Genomic DNA, 8,503 nt, shown 5'->3' on the forward strand with positions numbered 1-8,503 from the left:
CCTTTCTGATCCTCCAAGTCACACCCAGAAGTGTGCTCTATTAATCCTACAGACAGACTTGAAAACAACCTAGTTGCCAATCAAATTTATCACACCAGGGTTCTGTTCCCAATGTCCTGAGAGCAGTTTCTCAGGTGCAAACACCAAAAATGTCTACAGATCCTGGAAGATATCCCTCAATGATAAATTCATTCTGACTTTAGAATTCTCTGTCTCCTTCACCCTCTTTCTCTCCTCTCTTTCTCGATCTTTCTCCCCCCTCTCATATATATATATATATATATATATATATATATATATATATATGGATTTACCCAAGCATGAATGAAATAGAAGAGAAAAATTATATAAATTAGGTTGTTAACATAAGCTATCTATGGGAAGACAATATGCAAAATAAGTAGAGAGGGTCAAATGAGCTGAGTAAGGAACACAAAAAATGAATAAAAATAAAGAACAGTAAGTGGATTCATACAATTGCATAAAATATTTTATAAAAAAGTAAAACTATCAGGTTTTGTTGCCGGAAAGGGAAGACTATACTCAGCCTTCCATTTTGTCATGAACATATACCATCTAACATACATTCCCCAAACAGTTTGACAGCATTTCTTCATCACTGAGAAGAAAAATAACTCCTAGTAAAACCTTCACTTTAACCTCAAGGAAGAGAAGAATAAGCTAGACTGCAAAAGAGTGTGCCATTTACAGAATTACAAGTATATTCTTTACTTGTGTATCTGAGTTTAACTAAGTAATGCAATACCCTCCTACATGGGTGAACTTCTGTTTAAAAAGTGCATTCAAAAGGGAAAAGTTCAGATCTGGAGCCTGGGGAAAAGCCCATAGAAAACTTCAAAGTTTGCTTATAAGGAAATATGGTATGGAAACAATCTATTGACTCTTACTAACTATACAAAGTCTTACATGACTAAGTTTAATGTGACTGATGCACTCAGAAGTGAAAAATATTCCCCTGTGCTATAGCAGATATCTACATGTGCCCCCAGTGCCTCATGCAACCTGTCATAGGTGAGGCTAATTCGGCATGGCTGGATCTAGAGTGTGTAATGTTAGGATTAAATGTGTGATTCTGGGTTCAAGGGTGTGTGATTCCTACAGTAGCCTGCTAATTAGATTAGCATCAGTTCTGGATAGTATTGAGTTCCCACAATGGGTGTGAATGCTACCTGCCCAAAGGGTGGGTAACCTGTATAAAATGTGATGGACAAAAAGGGAGCTAGTGTGGTTGCTTTTTGCTTGTTGCCTTCTGCCTGCCTGCCTGCTCTGCAATGCTCCTCTGCCATGTCACCTTGCCATGTTGCCAGCAAATCATGGTTTTCCTCTAACTTTGGGTGTTGTGTATTTTATCTTAGTAAGGAAAAAATTAACTAAGACACCCAGTGTTACAGTTTAGAGGTCTCCCAAACATCATGTACTCAAAGATGGGGCTTTGGAAAGGTGACTGAATGAAAGGGTGCTATAGATGAAGAAGGAGAGTTCTGACTGCAAGGGCAAGATCACTGTTGGCATGATCCAGAGTAATATATCTCCCTTCTCAGCTCCTCTCTTGACTGTCTCTGTCTGCAATGCCTTTGTGACATGTCACTCTGTCTGGAGTAGCTCACTATGGCCTGAAACACAAACTGTGAATCAAAAAAAAAAAAAAACAAAAACAAAAAACCTCTCTTTCTTTAAATTGTGATTGGTGGGTATTTTATCCTAGCAACTAGAAGAGTGACTGGCATACCCAGCTTCTTCTTTTATCATGAAAATTATGCCTAGAACAAGCCTCCCGAAATATTCTTTCAAATCAGAATAACATGATTTTGATCAAGCACTAAGGGCGAAGGATGAAACTGTGACTCAGCACAGAAATGTTACAGAAAGGGAAGGTTCAAATTCTACCTTCTTTGGAATTCTTCCTGGGTTTTGGCTATCCTCTGGACTCAGTAAATCAATCTGTGTACAGCAATATCTGCATGACTAGTGAGGATAATACAATGGTGAGCCACAGTATACTTTTACTTCCTTACCTTCCTTCTGGAATTCTGCATACAGATGTCTGTGTCAGCAATGAGATAAGAGGGAGAGGAAACAGTTAGCTCTGAATATAAGCTCTACCAGAAGCTGCCACATAAATTCAGAACTCCCTGTTCTTCTGAGTAAGATGCAGTAGAGGGGTGTAGTAGGCTGAATAATGAACCCCAAGTCTATTGCATGCTAATTTTGACAATATGTAAATATAACTTATGTGGGAAAAGATATCACTTAATGAAGAATCTTGAGATGGGGAGATTACCCTGGATAATCTGGATGAGCCTTACATGGAATCATAAATGTCCTCATAAAAGAAATCAGAGTGTTAGACACAGAGAGTGATGTGCCAGTGGAAGTAGAGGTGCCGAAGGTGACGTATTGCTGATTTGGAATATGGAGGTAAGGGTTCACAAACTGAGGACCATGGCTCTATAAAAGAAAAGATAGGAAAATAATTTATTTCACAGGGCCTGTAGGGGAAGTATGGCTGTGCTGCCACCTTGGGTTTAGCCAAGAGTAACTGATTTTGTATTATATAATTTTAGAATATTTCTAAACCCCCAAAAGTAAGCACATACTCATTGATTTTTAAATGTAATGTTTAATAAATATGCAAATCTAGGCTTAATCATACAAGTTTGGTTTGTATTTCTACCCCTACTATCTTTATCCTCTGTTCCTTTTCAAAAGTTGTTTGCCTAAGCTTTCTTTTATTCTTATAAACAAATATGTATAGTTACTTCATATTTTCCAATTTAATTAGAAGAATTGTATATATAATTTTCTTTTTTATTTTAAAAAGATTAAGACAAAACAGGACATAACAGAGCAGATCAGAACAGAACAATGTAAGCAAAACAGTATTTCATCAGAAGACAACCCATAATGAACAGTAACTACCACGATGTCTCTTTCTTTGAAATAGTTGAGTGTAACTTCATATACAATAGTATCAAACATAACAAAAGAGTATAAAAACATTCAAGAGAATGAGACTATTACAGGGTTTCAGAACCAAATAACAGAAAACAAACAATGGCTACTATATTATCTCATTTTCCACAGGAAATTTGCTTATGCTTTCACACAAAGTACAATCCAATAAGTTACAACATGATAGAGCCAATGGAAACAGAAGAGCAAGAGCAGGGTAGAACCTCAGAATAAGGTGATATTATGTCAGTACTGGCTTTTATAATGACTTGTTTACCTCAAATTAGCTGTTCAAAACATCACAGATAATAAAATAAAAAAAATAGGACAAGCACATTACAATTGCTATCATTATAAGGTTTCAAAATGATGTAATGGGGAATCAGGATTACCCTAAACTCTTAAGTACACTTACTATTTCTTACACTAGGGAGATTATGCAGAAATTATACACGTGAGCTTGGTTTATTTCACTTATGAATATGGTCTCAAGTTGCGCCCATTTATTAGTAAATATCTTATTGTGATCATTCTTTATAGCTGAGTAGCACTCCATTGTATAAAAATACCACATATTTTTATCCATTCCTCAGTTTATGGACACTTACGTTGTTTCCAAGATCTGGCTATTACAAATTGTGCTGCTATAAACATGGGTGCAAATATATCACTATGGTATGATGCTTTAAGTTTTTCTGGCAACATGCCCAGAAGAGAATAGCTGGGTCGAATGGGACCTCTGATCTCCAATTTTTGAGGAATCTCCAGACTGACCTCCATAGTGGTTGCTACAGTCTGCACTACCACCAACACTGCAGGGGAGTTCCTTTTTCCTAACAGCCTCTCCAGTATTTGTTGTTTGTATTTTTCTTGATCCTGGCCATTCTTTCTGGAGTGAGATGGAATCTCAGTGTTGTTTTAATTTGTATTTCTCTAATGACTAAGGATGATGAACTTTTTTTTTTCATGTATTTATTTGCCATTTGTATTTCTTCCTATGAGAACTGTATATTCATCTCAGATGCCCACTTTTGGATTGGGTCATTGAGTTTCAGAGATCTGATTTTTTTAAAAAAATCTTTACATGTTTTAGACAGAAGTCTTTTGTCTGAGAGAGAGTTCATTAAGATTTTTCCCAGTTTGTGGGTTTTCATTTCACTATGTTGAAGATTTCTTTTGACATGCAGAAACTTTAATAAGATGTGATCCCAGGTGTTGATTCTTGGAAGGATTTCCTGTGTGCTTTGATTCCTCTTCATGAATACTCTACCTACCCACATGACTTCAAGATGTTTACCACCTTTGTCTTCCAACAGATTTATTGTTTGTGTTTTAATATTCATATCTTTGATCCATTTATATTTTAGTTTAGTATATGGTGATAGGAATGGGTCTAGTTTTAATTTTCAGTGTATAGAGAGCCAGTTTTTCCAGCACCATTTATTAAAGAGTCTGTGGTCTTCCCAGTGAACATGTTTGGCCCCTTTATCAAAGATAAGGTGGTTGAGTGTGTTGGTAGTTGCAGTTGTATCTTCTAATCTGTTCCATTGGTCTCTGATCTATTTTTATTGTGGTAGCATGTCGATTTTATTACAGTAGGTTTGTCATATAATTTCAAGTCAGGGATTGTGAGGCCTCCTGTCTTTCCTTTGCTGCTTAGAATTTCCTTTGCTATTCTAGGTCTCTTCTGGTTCCGGGTGAATTTTAGGAGTGATTTCTTTAGGTCTCTGAGGTATGTTGATGGTATTTTTATTGGGATTGCATTGAATCTGTATAGCAATTTTGGGAGAATGGCCATTTTCACTATATTTATTCTCCTTATCCATTAACAAGTGATGTCTTCCCATTTTCTGAGATTTTCTTTGATTTTTTTCAAGGTATTACAATTTTCCCTGTATAGATCATTTTACTTCTTTCGTGAGATTAATTCTCAAGTATTTCACATTTTTGGATGCTAGTCTGAAGGGTGTGGCTTCTCTTATTCCTCTCTCTGTAATTTTGTTGTTAGTGTATAGACATACTATTGATTTTTGAGTATTGATTTTGTATTCAGCTATATTGCTGAATTTATTTATTATATCTAGGAGTCTCTCAATGGAGTTTTAGGGGTCTTCTACGTAGAGTATCATGTCATCTGCAAATAATGGTAATTTAACTTTCTCTTTTCCTATCTTTACGCCTTTTATTTCTCTCTCTTGTCTAATTGCTCTGGCTAGTATTTCCAGAACTATATTGAATAGGAGTGGTGGTAAAGACATCCTTGTCATGTGCCTGATTTTAAGGTAAAGGACTTCAGTTTTTGACCATTTAATATGATGGTGGCTGTTGGTTTGTCACACATGGTCTTTATCATATTGAGGTAAAGACCATCTATTCCAATTTTCTGTAGGGTTCTTACCATGAATGAGTGTTGGACCTTATCAAAAGCTTTTTCTGCATCTATAGAAATGATCATGTGATTCTTACTTTTGGCTTCATTGGTATCTTGGATAACATTTATTGGCTTATGTACATTGAGCCATCCCTGCATGACTGGGAAGAATCCCACTTGTTCGTGGTGTATAGTCTTCTGGATTTTTGCTGCATCTATTTGCCAATATTTTATTGAGGAATTTTGTATCTGTGTTCATTAGGGAGAATTGGCCTGTAGTTCTTTTTTATATATACTTTTCAAGTCTACCTTTTATCACTTAGTACATCCCGAAGTCATTATAAAGTAATACTTAGAGATATTTGATTTTCCTTTTCACAATTTCACTCTTCTCAGTTTTGAAGGTATATCCCAATTTATATTACGAATCTCCTAGTGCTGAACATCTAGGTATTTCTAGTCTTTACTATTACAAAGAAAGCTACCACAAATAGTATTTCACACATACTTTTTGATACTTTTGCTAAAGTTTATAGGAGAATCTCAGAAATGGGCTTGCTGAGGAACACAACACTAACAGTAATTAAAACACATAATACTAATGATCTTAGCTAAGGGAATTTTTTTTTTTATTTTTTAAATGTACACTCAATTTCCTTTCGAAATATTAATGACAAATATTCAATATCTGAATAGATAGGACTTTAAATTTCAAACCATAGCAAATTCTGGGCTTGCATTATTTTTACCTTAAAACAGGTTATTTGGAAACTACTAGGATAAAGACAAGGGAAAAGTGGAGAGAAGAAGAAAGCAGGTAATGCAGGAATAAAAATAATCAGAGACTCTTATATATACATCTTAGTCATTTTTGGCATCACTGGGACATAATATCCAGCACTCACAATTTAAAGGAGAAAAAGTTTATTTTGTGTCAAGGATTTTAGAGGATTCAATCTATAGTCTGCTCTTATGTCAGAAAGGGCATAGGAGAAGGATCTGGCATTAAAAAAAAAACTGCTCATCTCAAGGTGGTCAGCAAGCAGACAGAGAAGTGAGGAGCCAAAGAGTAAGACGTATACTTCCAAATCAAGACCCCACCTCTTCGAACTAGAATTCACAACCTAACAACAAATTTAGTGATAAATTTAACATCCTCAACGTCTAATCATCTTCTAAAAGCCTTACTTCTGAATCATTAGCCTGGTTTGGAGCTGGGGAATTGTATATTTAAACCATCTAATTTTTCCAAAATTCCATCTCATTATGTAAAATGAATTTAATCCTTTTCTGAGAATTCTGAAAGTCTTAACAGCTTCAGAATTTCTGGAAAAGCTTACTTCAATGTCTCATCTGAGACTCAAGGCAAACACTTAGCTGTGTGCCTCTATAAAAGTAAAAAAGAAAGTAAAATATTTCCAACATAAAATGGCAGAGAGCAAACATTGTCATACTGAAAAGGAGAAATAGGAGGCTAGAAAAGAATTGAATCAAAGCAAGTTGAAATACAGCAGTGTAAACATAAAAGCTCATAATTCCATGTCCAGTACCCCACAGATATTGTGGTGAGCTGTGAGTATCAATGGGCTTCAACATACCTGCCACTATGTCATTTCTGGCTGTGACCTTCATGACATCTCTCTTGCCAAGATTCTGCTAATGCCTCTGGCTTTCTTCATCAGACATGCTATGTTTTGAGCATCTATAATTTCATGGGATCTTTCCTACCCTTTAAGCTTCACTCTCACATCTTCATGCACTGCCTAGCCTTCTAGGAATTCTTCTGGAATCTAGGTGGAATCCTCTCTGAGTCCACAGCTCTTGCATTCTTCCTGTCTGTGAAACTACTGCCATGTGGATGGCATCAAGGTCTGCCATAAAATTAAGCTGTAGCCAGGATTCTTTGCATCATGGCTGCAGAGGCCTCTGAAGACCTGAATTACTGAGCATTGCAAAATGTATCATAGAATCTTAGGGAACCAATTCCCTTGGTGACCCTTCTGGACCAGGGGATTAGTGGAGTTCCTTCTCAAATAACGGTTTTACAAGTTTACACCCTCAGGGCTGCAAAGAGTGCAGCCTTCATGATTGCTGAAATGCTCTTAAGTCATCTTTTCTATTGTCCTCATACAAAATACTTAAATTCTTAATGCTAATCTTTTTTGTAACTAACCTCTTCATTGCTCCAACTTTGAAGACACTTTCTTTTTATTGAAACTGCATGCCTTTCAAGTACATTTGCTCTGCCATTTGTTCCAAAAATCTGTCAGCACTACTCATGCCACAGTCTGAATGTTGGTTGCTTTGAAGTTTCTGTTAGATTAATTAGCGGATCACCCTTTTCTCATTCTCCTGCAAAATCTAAGAGCATACTCAAAATGAAAACATATTTTCTCCCAGGATGTAAAGCACATGGTGTGTAGTCCAACTGTTAATGAAAGTTCTCAACAGAGGTCTCCTGAACCTGGACTTTACTGTTGTAATTTCTATCAGCATTCTGCTCTTGTGCTCTCTAACCAGAATCTCCCAATATTCTTTCCTTACAGAGTTCAAGAGCTTTTCATTTTTTAAATAATTTTTAATTTTTTTAAAAAGGGAAATTAAGATAAAAGAGGACATAACAACACAGGTCAGAACAGAACAATTTAAGGCACATAGTGTTTAAAAAAAGATAACCTGACATAACAGTAGTTACCTTAGTGTCTCTTTCCTTGAAATATTTGAATACACTTTCATATACTATAGCATCAAACATAACAAGACAGTGTAAAACCATTCAAGAAGATGAAAGTATTATAGGGTATTTAGAAACAACTAACAGAAAATGAACAATGGTTTCTATATTATCTCTTAGTCTATAAAAAGGTTTGTTTATACCATCACATGTAATAAAATCCAATAAGATACAACATGATAAAACTGATAGAGACAGAAGAATGAAAGCTTGATGGGACTTCAAAACAAGATGATATTAAAACAGCACTAGCTACCTATTATAATGTCTTGTATTCTTCAAACTAACATCATCACAGACAATAAAACCAAACACCCCAGAATAAAATCATTTCAATTAATGAGTGAAAATATTGTAAGTCTTCAAAACAATATAATGGGGAATCATGATTACCACATCATTTTATGTATTCTAACATTACTTAC

The sequence above is a fragment of the Cavia porcellus genome, unplaced genomic scaffold (assembly GCF_034190915.1).
Source record: "Cavia porcellus strain 051 isolate PalLab524CR breed Dunkin Hartley unplaced genomic scaffold, mCavPor4.1 scaffold_33, whole genome shotgun sequence".
NCBI classification, from domain to species: domain Eukaryota; kingdom Metazoa; phylum Chordata; class Mammalia; order Rodentia; family Caviidae; genus Cavia; species Cavia porcellus.